The sequence below is a fragment of the Sebastes umbrosus genome, chromosome 3 (genome assembly GCF_015220745.1).
Source record: "Sebastes umbrosus isolate fSebUmb1 chromosome 3, fSebUmb1.pri, whole genome shotgun sequence".
Taxonomy (NCBI): domain Eukaryota; kingdom Metazoa; phylum Chordata; class Actinopteri; order Perciformes; family Sebastidae; genus Sebastes; species Sebastes umbrosus.
Window position 1 is genome coordinate 16,205,936 of NC_051271.1, and position 12,770 is coordinate 16,218,705.

Consider the following 12,770-nt stretch of genomic DNA (forward strand, 5'->3'; position numbering starts at 1 on the left):
TGCTCCAGTTAATGCCGCACTATACAAATGCATGCCGGCAGATATTTTGTATTTTGAAATGTTGGCGGCAATGCTCTGTCAATTGCAAATTTGCCATTGAAAAGAAGTGCACAACAGCCATATTTGATTTGAAACAACACTACCCTGTCGAAATTCACGCACAATGCAAGTAAGTACACAGTGTTCTACATGAAAGTGTACTAACGGAAGTATCCCAATTGAGACACAGCAACTGATTCACCCTGCTGCTGCTGCTGCACCTCCTAGAGGATGGTAAAGGTCAAAGGTCAGCGTGTCAGCAGGTGGCGTCCGTCTTGTCTCCTGACCTCCGAATGACCTCATCATCTGCAGAGAGACACCGACTGAGACGCTGCCGATTCGTCCTCGTTACCGCCGAGCCTCTCAGACAGCCTCTCCCTCCTCCTCGCCCCGCTCTTTCTCTCTCTCTCTCTCCTCCTCGGGCGCCGCATCCGTCTCGCAATTGGGTGTGATCCCGGCTGGTAACCATGGAGACAGTTGCCGGGGCCAGCCAGCAGCAGCAGCAGCAGCAGCAGAGGAACTTAAACGTGAGGACTGTTGAAGGACAGTGGATGGAGAGAGGAGGGGTGTGATCCATTGGTAGGGAGTCTTGGGGTGTGGGGGGCGGTGATGGGAGGAGGAGGAAGAGGATGGGGGGGTTCAGTAGGTGAAGACAGCCAGCTGTGTCCTCGGAGGCGGGCCACAGGTGTGTGTGTGGATGAAATAAATGAGATAATCCACAGGGAGGTGTCACAGTGCTGCTGATGATGCCTCTTTGTTTGTTGTCTCTTTGTCTGCAAACAAGTTTACATTTAAAGAAGATTTTATTTATAAAGAAGTATTTTAGATAAAGTGAAAACTCAGTGGCAGCGTGAATAAAAAGTCAGTGGAAAGACACAAACCAACTGGATTTTCTGCAAATGTGGGAAAGATGCATCAAGGTGTTTGATATATGACAACCTCAAGTTCAACATTGTTTATTTGCTATATATGCACATCATTGGCAATGAAGTTCTTTGTTCTCAGGCCCCCTCCAACAATGCTAGTACAATATGTATAAAATGAAAATCACACAAGTAAAAATGAGAATAAAAAGACTTGAAATAGTGCCAAAGTCATATATAGGAATAAAATTGAATATATATCAAATAGAATACAACATAAAATATAGTCCTGTGGTATACTGGTGTGCAGTAGTGATAAAACAGCCTGTTCTCATTCCCAGGGCGTCAAAAACCCTGGCTTTGTTGCGGCCGTTGGCGCTAAATGCTGCCGCACAAGGCATAGTTTAGCACCAGGGTAACGACAATGTAAACCCATCCAACAGTAAAGGCTCAGAGAAAGTGCGCCGGGAGTGTGATGACGTAGTTTAAAGAGCGAAAAGAGACACACCGGGCAAGACGGTGGGGAGATGGATGGGTCCAAAAAACACAGGGCTTTCATCCATTTGTGTGTTAAGTTTTTACTTTCACGTTACATTCAGCTGTTCGTTTGTGTCCCGTGTTCACGTTCAGTTTCATTTTCCCTTTACAAAGGTAGTAATTTTAAGCCGAACCTTGTTGTTAAATTATGGTCCCATTTAGAGTCAAATAGACCATAAAGCAGGGGATGCTTTAGGGCGTGGCTACTTTGTGATTGACAGGTCAATACCTTCGTATTGTCCGGTCTGGGAGTTGTCCGTGTTTTCGTCTTACAACTTTAACCCTTTCACAGTGTGTTTTCAGTTCATGAAAGATAATTGTACGATTTTGATCGTCTAAAAATGTCTTTATTCAGCGTTCGGTTGTACTTGGCTTTACTCTGTCGTGTCACTTCTGGTTGAAAAACAACAACATGGCGAAGCCAAAAACTAAGATGGTGACAGCCAAAATGCAAATTCAAACTATGAGGTCAAAATATTGTGGATATACTGACCTTTCGGTTCAGTTTTCACTCCCTTTATTTACATGCTTATGACAGAGTTTCCACTCAGGGTACTATACATGTTCTGGGACAACTCCTATGAAAACAATTTTAAATACAGAGGGTCTCTTTAAAATGTTACCTCTGACAGCAAACGGTCCAAAGAGTCCACTGAGATAAATGTCTCTCTGAGTCTGCAGCACGTTCTGACAAGCAGCCGTCGTAGAAGCGAGGTCTTAATATGATAAAAGTCTGTCTGCACACTCAGAGATGGCAGCCTCGGTGAAAGCTTGAGGCAGCTCGGGATCAATAACTGATGATCCACTGGAGACGGTTGTGTTTGAAGTCCTCAGAGAGCAGCAGCATGCTAATCTCTTCTTTAAAACTCTTCAACAGCTTCAGTCTGACGCTCCGTGACGTTATTAGCGCAGACATCATCTGTCAGTGTCAAACTCTGTGATCTGTCCTGCATCCCAAAACTCATGGCTTCTGACTGACGGCTTCCTGGTGGGCTCATCTTTAAGATGTGTAACCATGACAACCGGGGGTCAAATCTGGCCCAAGTCTTCCTTCGCTCTGCTACTCTTTCCTGACTCTCTCAACTTTCATCTGTCTAACAATGCAAAAAAAATAATATAATAATCAACAAGAATTTACAGCAGGAAATAGTTTAGCATGTTGTATGCAAGCCTTTGCTGATTAGCATGCTAACATTAGCTAACTAGCAGCAAATGCAAAGTAGAGCTGAGGCTGATGGGAATTTCAATAGTTTTGCAGGAATTTAGTCATAAACCAATGTGTTGAACAAATTTAAAGTTTGACCTCATGGTGGCACAAGAGGAAATCAGAGGATCACCACAAATCATCCGGATTCATCGCTTAGAGACCATGAATGTCATGTCTGTACAAAATGTTATCTCAATCCATCTCATAGTTGTTGAGATATTTCAATCAGTTCCACACCGGTGGACCAACCAACAGACCATCATTGCCCTCCAGCCTGGTTTTCTAAAAATTGACATTCCCATCCAACGAAACTCCAAACGAATATCACATGTGTTTCTAATCATAGTCCGCATACGGAGGAGGTAAAGGTGGTGGATGGGTCAAACAAACACAGGACTGTCTCCCAGGAGACCGATGTTTGTGTCCTGTGAAACCAAAAGTCAACATTGACTTATTTTTATTTGTCCGTAATGTAAATAACGTAACAAATGTAGTTATTGTAAACCCAACCATGATGTTTTTACTAAATATGACCAAGAAGTTTTGTTGCGTTTTTGTTTTGTTTAAATTTATAAAGTTAACCACGTGTTTAAACTGCGACCATAATATGGAAGAAATAATGTTTCCCTTGAAACGTAATTGAGGATGCAGTTTATTTGTATGGGAACCTACTGTATTCAGCGGTCGGCACGCCCCAAATTTGGAGAAGCTAACAGGAGTACCGGCACAGAAGAAAAGCAATGTACTGCTGTGGATGGGGAGAGCAGCAAAAAGGATTTTAGCCACCTAAAAGAAAGGCCCACCTGAAAAAATATCAATATCAAGTGTATGTTACATTTAGAATGTTTTGAACTGAAAGTGAAACTTATATACTGTTTTGTTAAAGGGACTATTTGTAACTTTCAGAAATGCTTGTTAACAGCGACACCTGTGGCCGTTAAGTCAACGAAAGTCAGCGTCGGGCTCGCGCTTGCTCGCTCTAAATAGACATGAACGAGCATCTCTCAAAACAGTGAGGCGACACACGTCAGCTAAAACCACAATATCACTCTATATTTCACCTGCTTGGCAGTAATGTTAGCTGACCAGACGAAGGTCTCTCCATGAATCAATGCTGATCCTAGTGTTGGCCTTTTCCTGCTTCAGCCTCCGGGGCTGAAGCAGGAAAACGGGTCGGTGCCAGGGCTGAAGCAGGAAGAGAAACGTTATCGTCTCCTGACCGCGGCCGGAGGGAACAGGGGACGCAGGGAGACACCGGCACCCGGTCGGAGACGAAAAGTTCTCACAAGACACGGGAAACATCTGTTGGTCTGGAGGAGCTGCAACATTTATTTCTCCCTTTAATGGAGTCTGGCTGCTTTGAAGAGAGCATAGATACGTTTCACTTTCAGTTCGGTTCCTCATCAGAAAGGGCTGTCTAACGGCAAAATAAAGAGGTGAAAATATTCTAAATATAGCGTCCATTTACACTGATATTGATTCTTTTAGGTGTCTAAAATACGTTTTGCTGCTGCCCCCGTCCACATTGCTTTGCTCTAGTGGTACTCCTGTCTGTTTCTCCAAACTGGTGGCATGCCAACCGCCATCTACTGTAAGTAATACACCTACTATGGATAAGTACCTCATACAACCCCACTTCAAAACAACTCTCCCTTTAAGTTTAAGGAATGATTATGGTCATGCTTATGTTTACCAAACTTAAATAGATTTGATAAAACGCAATCAGAACAAGTTCTAAGTGACTGTAAACTGACATCAACTGTCTGCTCTAGGATCAGTTCGGAGCTGAGCAGCACCATGTGAGGAGCTGTTTTTCTTCCTCTGAGACCGAATTTCTGCTCTGTGGGGGTTTTTGTTTTGCTATCAGCACTCACACACTCCTACATTTACTATTCAAACTGAACACTGTGTTCCCAATTTGACTGTAAAAGCTCTTCCTGCTTGTGTGGGAGTCCATTTGTTAACGTCTATAAATAGGCTCGCTATGGTTTCTGCTCCACTTCCAGTTTGGTGTTATGGTTCCAACCAGAACATTTATAGATATAAAATCATAAACAGTCATCTGGTTTTCATTCAGTGTCACAGCTACTGATGCTACACTGCTCCTCATCCTGTTTGCTTTGGGTGTTCAGTTAACAATGACTTACAATATCAATATGTCTTTATTATATAATTATTATAATATAAAATGTTGTGCATGACTTTTCATGTAAACCAACAGGTCAAAACTTCCACTTAATTAAATGTTCACTTATCTTTCATACCAAAATGCACATAGAACTTAACGTCAGCTAATACGTGTTCGCTAGCAGTAGCGTTTTATCGAGCGGACCTATCAGCATTACATCACTTAAATGTTCATTTTAACTCCGCCTCCCAGCTGCGGTCTGGGTCTCACTCACATAAACGGAGGAAGGGAAATAACTCTGGATTCAGCAATTAGTGAATTTTACAACTTTTAGGACCTAGTAATTTAAATAAGGGTTATTCAAGTGTTCATACTGGGAAGTTGATTAACTCAAAAAATATTATCCACTGAGTTACGGACATATTTCTCAATGTAAGTCTATGGGGAAAAGTATTTTTGGGCCCGATGGCATCACGTGATGGACACAGAAGTTGTAGTACCGCCGTTTGACCACTATGAAAATTTGCTTCAAAGCCTGGCGCTCTTCCTGGGGGCTTGGTTTTTCAGATCATGAAATGAATTGTAACATTTTGGTAGCCTGAAAATGTCTTATTCAGTATTCGGTTGTACTTAACTCCACGGCCAAAAACTATTGCCGCTTTGAGAGACAGTCCTCCATCACGTCACAGATTAAACATTTACAGTGGAAAAAAGAGACAGCTCCTGACTTATTCATCAAACGTCCGTGTCTCCAGCAGACACGGGGGGTTAAAGCAGCGAGTGGAGGGGCTGACGTGGGATTCGTCACGGCTGCAGACACCTGTCAGGAGATCAGGTGACCTCCAGTGTTGGCTTCCTCTCCTGTCTCATCTCTCCAGGCTTGATTACAGTGTGTTACTGACTGTGGGAAATGGGGCTTGGCTATCGGAGGGCGTGACACATATATGTTTGTGAACTATTGTGTCGCCACGCAGGTAGATTTGTGTTTCACCTGCTGTTTCAGTGTGTGTGCTTTTTATTCTTTATGGTTTGTGAGTGAGGTTTGCCCTCGATCTATGACATGTAGCTACACATGGAGTTCCTCTGGACAGAAACCCCTCAAGGATGACGGGTAAACAGTGCGATCCGATCTGATCCCGCTAGGCGTTAGCATGTATTACTATACTGTATTGTCTGGGAGGCAAAGCTGCCTGTAACTCAAACACCCCACCAGTTTAAAGAAAGACACACCTTCCACAGTTCATTTCAGTTTCCCAAAGCTATCGGCTTCCCATCTTAAAGGCAGCTCACCTCCAAACTCAGGAGACAGACATCCAAAAGTGTTTCTTGTCGTATCCAGCAAGCAAACTGTACCTGCCCAACCCGGTCTCACAGGAAGGCGTATAAATACCACAACATTACACCGTGTCATATACGCATTTTAGCCTTTCACATGTCATTTATACGCCATGCAAACGTCCACAGCTAGGTTTAGGCAAGAAAAACACTTGGTTAAGGTAAGGGGAAATGTCATGGTTGGGCTTAAAATAAGTAAGTAAACTGAGTAAAACACATACAGAAACAATTTAACACAACTACAGAAAACACCTCACGAACGTCAATAAAAAATGCATCTTACAAAGCAAAACACCAGGACACACCAGTCTCAAATACGGGTATCCTGGTTAAAAGTCCTGTGTTTGTTGGACCTTTCCACCTCCCCTCCCACCATAGTGATTCTTGCTTTTTATACTATATCACTTGTCATGTTCTGGCTGTGCCAGTCTTTATTAGTTATGTTTATGTGATTTTGGTTTGTGTTTGGTTTCTTTTATATTCTCATTCCAGTTTCCTGTTTTATTTTGTAGTTCACTCCTCCTGTGTCTTGTCTGGTTTTACTTCCCTCCTTTGTTTGTTTTCCCGCCTTTTGTTGATTGTCTGCCCCGCCCTGATTTGTTTCACCTGTGTGTAATCATGTCTTGTATTTAAGCCTGTGTGTTCCCCTCTTTCCTTGTCGGTTCGTTTGTCTCTCCAGCCCCGTCTACCTTGTCCTACATGTTACCTGTTACCTCCTGCTCTGATCCTCGTGTTTCCCTGGTTAGTGATTTTTGATTTTGGTCCTCTGTTTGGTTTTTGTTGTTTGTTTCTATTTGTTCTTTTGTACTTTGTTCCCCTCCCTGCATTTTGGTTGTTGTTTATATATTCAGCTTAGTATTATTAAAGCTCGCTTTTATTTCGACTACTTTCCTGCCTGTTACTCTGCGTTTGGGTTCCATGTTAAATTCACCAGTCCACACACGACATCACTAACTCTTACCGTAGCATTTAAACATGGTGTACGAATGACACGCGGAAATCAAAAAAGGCGTACCGCATTATCGTGGCATTTATACGCCTTTTCCTGCACACAGGCCGATAGGCCAATTTAAGTAACAACTCCTGCAGCACTCCTGTCGAGGTGTCAACTTAAAAGACGGAGTTTCTTGTTTTGTTTATTTGTAGACCGTACTGGCTGTCAATACTAAAGTCTGATCAGTTACAGTACCTCCAGTAGTGGAAGAAGTATTCAGATACAGTAAAAGTACTAATACCACACTTTGAAAATACTCTACTACAAGTAAAAGTCCTGCATTCTAAACCTTACTTAAGTAAAAGTATTATCAGCAAAATGTACTTAAAGTATGAAAAGTAAAAGTACTCATTGTGCAGTAAAATGTTCCCTGTCAGTGTTTTACTCTATATATGATGTTTCTGGATTAATAGTATTGCTACATTTTACGAAAAAGTTATTCCCTCTCTTTCGTTCTTTTTCCTACGAATGTCCAGCAACACGTGTCAATTTCCGCTCGTTACACGCATACAGTCTTTTCAAAATAAACCAACGTCTTCACAGGAAATAACGTCCTTAGGTTTAGGCAACAAAACTACTTAGTTACATTTAGGAAAAGACCATGGTTTGGCTTAAAATAACTCAGTAAGTGGTGTTACTTAAGTACGTAATTTAGGTTTCACACGGGACAGAAACGCAGGTCTCCTGGGCAAAAGTCCAGCATTTTTTGACCCACCTATCCACATCGGCCTCTTCCCTATGCGGCGTTTACTGCTATTTCTATTTCCTGGATCACGATTATGTGAATATTGTTGCATTTTACTGCTGTAGATGTTTAAGGTTGTGCTAATTATAACTCCTTTATTTGCTGTTGGCTAGTTTAATCTACAGCAATGCATCATATTCTATAAGATCATCATGTGTTTGTAGCATCCCTGTTCTGTGAGAACCACGTATCTCTTCACAACACTTCATCCTTCAGTTCATCACAAACATTCAACATCAACACATCTGGAGATACGTGGTTTTCACTGGACAGGAAGGGGATGAACAACTGTAATCTGTAAAGTAATCAAAGTGGTCAGACAAATGTGGTGGAGTAAAAAATACAATATTTACCTTTGAGATGTAGTGGAGAAGAAGTATTAAGTAGCATATAATGGAAGTACTCAAATAATAAAAATACCTTAAAATTTGTACTTAAGTACAGTACTTGAGTTAAAGTACTTAGTTACATTCCACCACTAGTTACTTCCTTCCAGTCGCTGAAGGGGGAAACACATGATTTTGTCGGGGAAGTCAAGGACAAACGTCTCTTTCATCACAACTCGACTCTAAAACTCATCTGAAAATGTCGAGATGAATCTGTTTCCTCGGCGCGGCTGATGTGTTGCGACAGACAGAAAGAAGAAGATGAAAGGGAGTTAAAAGCTCTTTAGTTCTGAAAATTAATCTTCCTATGAAGTAAAGAGAAGAAAAGACAGCCAAAAGGGACACAGCTGGAGCAGCTTTCATATACTCGCCTTCTTCCTCTTCTTCATGGAAATCAGTAGAGGACAAAGAGAAAAGGCTGTCCTGTCCTGCTGAGTTTAAAGAGGATCTATTATGCTTGTTTTCAGGTGCATACCTGTATTTTGGATTTCTACTAGAACATGTTTACATGCTTCAATATTCAAAAACGCTTTATTTTCCTCACCTCTTTTCACCCTCTGTGTGAAACACAAACTCTGATTGGTCAGCTGGTCCACTCTGTTGTGATTGGTCAACCAAACCAAACTCTTCGGACTCCGCTCCAGCTCGGCTCTAACTAGCTTTGTTTGAGGGCGTGCCAAACTAGCCGCTAGGCAGGTAATATCCAAATGTGTTACTTGGTGACATCACCATGTTACAGAAGAAAAGGCGGGACTTCAAGCAAGGTATGTCAGGCAGTTCAGGAGCGGTGTTTCTGTGGAGGAAAGTAACTCCCTTTGGCGTGGACTTTGGGCTTTGTAACTTTGCAGACCTTTTACATGCACAAAAAACTATATAACACACTGAAGGAAAGGGAAAAAGCATAATTGGTCCACTTTAAACTGATAATGAGAACATTTTGGAGTCTCAGTTAGAGGCTGCAGTGCTTTTTTTTAAACCAATAAATGTATTTATTTCGATTTATTGGTTAATTCTGCTGCTTGGACAGTAAAATGATGCCTTTCTGACATTTTTTTTATTGATGCTTTTAAAGATGCAGTATATTGGCTTCTATTTATGTTATTTGTCTTCAACATTAGTTGTTTATTTCTGTTGCCATAAAGGACCACACAGGTGTTTTTGAATGTTTGAGCCCATTAACTACAAAATATCCTTAGACTATATCACTGTGAGCATTTTACTAGGAACACACAACCATTTTGAGGTATTGAATGTTATTATTCTTCCATTTTAGGAAGCACCTTTCAACTCTCTGCATGTGAATTTTCATAGTTTACTGTTTGCATCTTGTTTCCTACAGTCAACGTCAACACCATTTTCTTTTATGGCAAAATATTGTCAACAGATGTAATATGATTTACTAATATAGGTTATGTTACCCAGCAGTGTGTAAATTAATTAAAATTTGTAGCGAATTTGCCACATGAAACACAGACATGGGGAGATAACTTTCAAAACACATTAAATGAGAAACAACATATTTTTTTAAAATTCAGTTTGGAGGATTTTTATATGATGGTGATGTTAGTCATTCAGTTTGTTGGTAAAACAATACAGAATATCAACAACTATCGCAGGACTTTCCATAAAATGTGTCCGGACCTTCGTGGTTCCCCCAGGATGAATCCTAATGACTTTGGAGATCCAAAATTACAAGATAATAACTGAGCACCTGTCAGCGTCACCTGTACATCGAGCCTAATGTTAACATCGCAATGCTAACATTAGCTTACCATACAATAAATTGGAACAGTATTAGGTTATTTACATTTTTATTTTGTGCTGTTCAAAGCATTAAAGCGGTGTAAACCGCAGCAATAAAACACAAACTGTCTACATGGCTGAAAACCACTGAGACAAAGTGGGAAAATACAGTATGTTATTTTGGGTGAACTGACCCTTTAAAATAATGAAGCTGAAGTTAAGAAAATGTAGAAATCCCCAGACGGTAAAGTGTAAAAGTCACAACGCGTTTCTTCTTCATGTTTCAGACTGATGACTGCCTCCCTGCAGACATCTGGGATCCGTTCGTTCGCGGTCGTGTTTGTTTACAGTCGGTGAAAAATGGCTGTCGGTCTTTGATACCTCGCCGCAGTGTGTTGATCGGTAATGTACATACACATTAACTGTGAGTTATTTGATTATAGCAGCGTTTATAAATCACAGAGCCACCCACGTTTAATGTACATTTTCACTGCAGCGACGACTGATTCATAACATGCATATGTTCATCAGCTGTGCAAACATTGAACATTCATGTGTTCCGTATTTTGCAAGAGAAAAAAGACTTCAGATCTTTTATGTTGGCGCTCTAAGAAGCAGAAGAACAACTTCTTTTATATGTTGTGGTTGTGAATATTTCGGAGCTCTGAAATCTTTTTTAGTTTATTGGAAATCTTAATATCTACCTGCAGTACCTCACTGGTGAAAAGTTCAAATTGATCCCGTGTAAAAAAGAGGATAATTAATTTTCATATTTGCCCTCTTTACTTACATAATCAAGTCTAAAACGTCTCTGTGGTGCCAAAATGCATCAGAACCAAAAGAGGAACAACCTGGTCTCTGAGGAAGACGTATAAGTAGCAAGACATTACTCGGACATTACTCGTCATGAGTACGTATTTTAGCCTTTTCACTAGTCATTTGTACGCCAAGCAAACGTCCGCAGTTAGGTTTAGGCAACAAAACCACTCACTTAGGTTGAGGAAAAACATCATGGTTATAAACGTCATGGGATTAAAAGAAGTATGTATACTAACTAAAATACGTATGGAAACAACATAACATAAGTACGGAAAACACGTCCCAAACGTCACTAAAAAACACGAGACAAACGTCACTAATGTACTAACAAAATTAAACATCGGTCTCCTGGTTAAAAGTCAAGTGTTTGTTGGACCATCCACCTCGCATCCCACCCACCATAAGTGGTCTTTCTCGCTTTTTATACTACACCACTAACTCTTACTGTAGCATTTATACACGGATCAAAAAAGGTGTTCTTATCACACGCTAAATGCCTTGTACACTATCATGGCATATGCCTTTTCATGCGAACGGGCTGGCTGGAAACACAACTATTGGATGCATGGGGCCATAAAATCTGGAGAAAAATCACTTTAAACCAATGTAACGAACACTGCAGTCTCCAGAAGCTGCTGGTGTGATTTTAGTGTTATGTACAATATGCATCAGTAAATCACCTGTTCTTTGATTGGCTGTGTGATAGTTCATTGGGATAAAACTTTTTCACGTCAAGGACCCCTAAACTGACAAAAATTAGACCGGATTTTGTCCCAGGGTCCTCCATCTGGTATGTTTTTTGCTTTTAAATGTTAAGTGTATGAAACCCATGACCAAAATAGTCATATATTGTCATTGTGTTACTTATGGATGTACAGTAAATATAGTGACATTAAATTATTCCCCTTTTTACTGGGGACCCCGTGGACTCCCCTGAAGGACCCCTGGGTGTCCCCGGACCTCACTTTGAAAACCACCGTGATAGCGGACAAAGTTTCCTCAGTGTGTCCGTCTTTGACTTTGCGGTCCCTCAGGGTCGCCGTCTCCCTTCAGCTGTCAGCTGCGTCCAGGTTATTTGATCTGGAGCAGTGACGTGCAGACAGAGGACGACTCAGCGCTGATTCATGGACACAAACAACAGTTTGGCCTCTCAGTGTTTGTATGCAGGATGCGTTGGCTCTGAATCACTTCCTCATATACGAACATTATTCTCTAATATACTCAAACATAGTGGACAATAGTGAGGTAGATTTGATATGGCAGCCTGTTTGGTATCAGATCAGTACAAGGATGGAAAAACTGCCTTTCATACATTGTATCTTTATACTGCTTTTATTTAATGTTACCTGGTTACATCTCTGTACATATTGTACCACTAATGCACACCAGTCTACCACAGTACTACGTATATTTGGAGAGCCCTGAAGCTCTCCATGATCATCCCACAGTATTATATTTTATTCTATTCTATTTTATATTATAAACGTCTGCATTATTTTATGTCTTATGTGTTGGATTCTTATTTTTACTGCATGTTTTTTTCTTTTTATACAGTTTGTAGTAGCATTGTTGGAGGGAGCCTGAGAACGACTGCTTCACTGTAATTGTTGTGCACATGATAAATAAAGAATTGAAACTTGAAACCGGTGTTCATGCATTAGAAATCTTGGCTGAATGAAACATTTTTCCTGCTTGTTGTTATTGTGGAATCAGATTCACTGCAGTTCAGTCAGTGCGGTGACTGTTGTGTGTGGTTTGGTTGTGTGTGTAGCAGGGGAATAACATTCCTCAGTATTACCACAGTGACGATAAGTGCAGTTCAGACAGTACACATGACCTCCAGCGAGCTGCCTGCCAGCGGTCAGTAGTGAGCAGGGTGGAGTCTGAATATTTCTGTCTTCTCGGGACAACAGCAGAAGAAGTAGAGAGAGAGGACATCACTTACTCATATTGTAAATACACACTGCACAAATT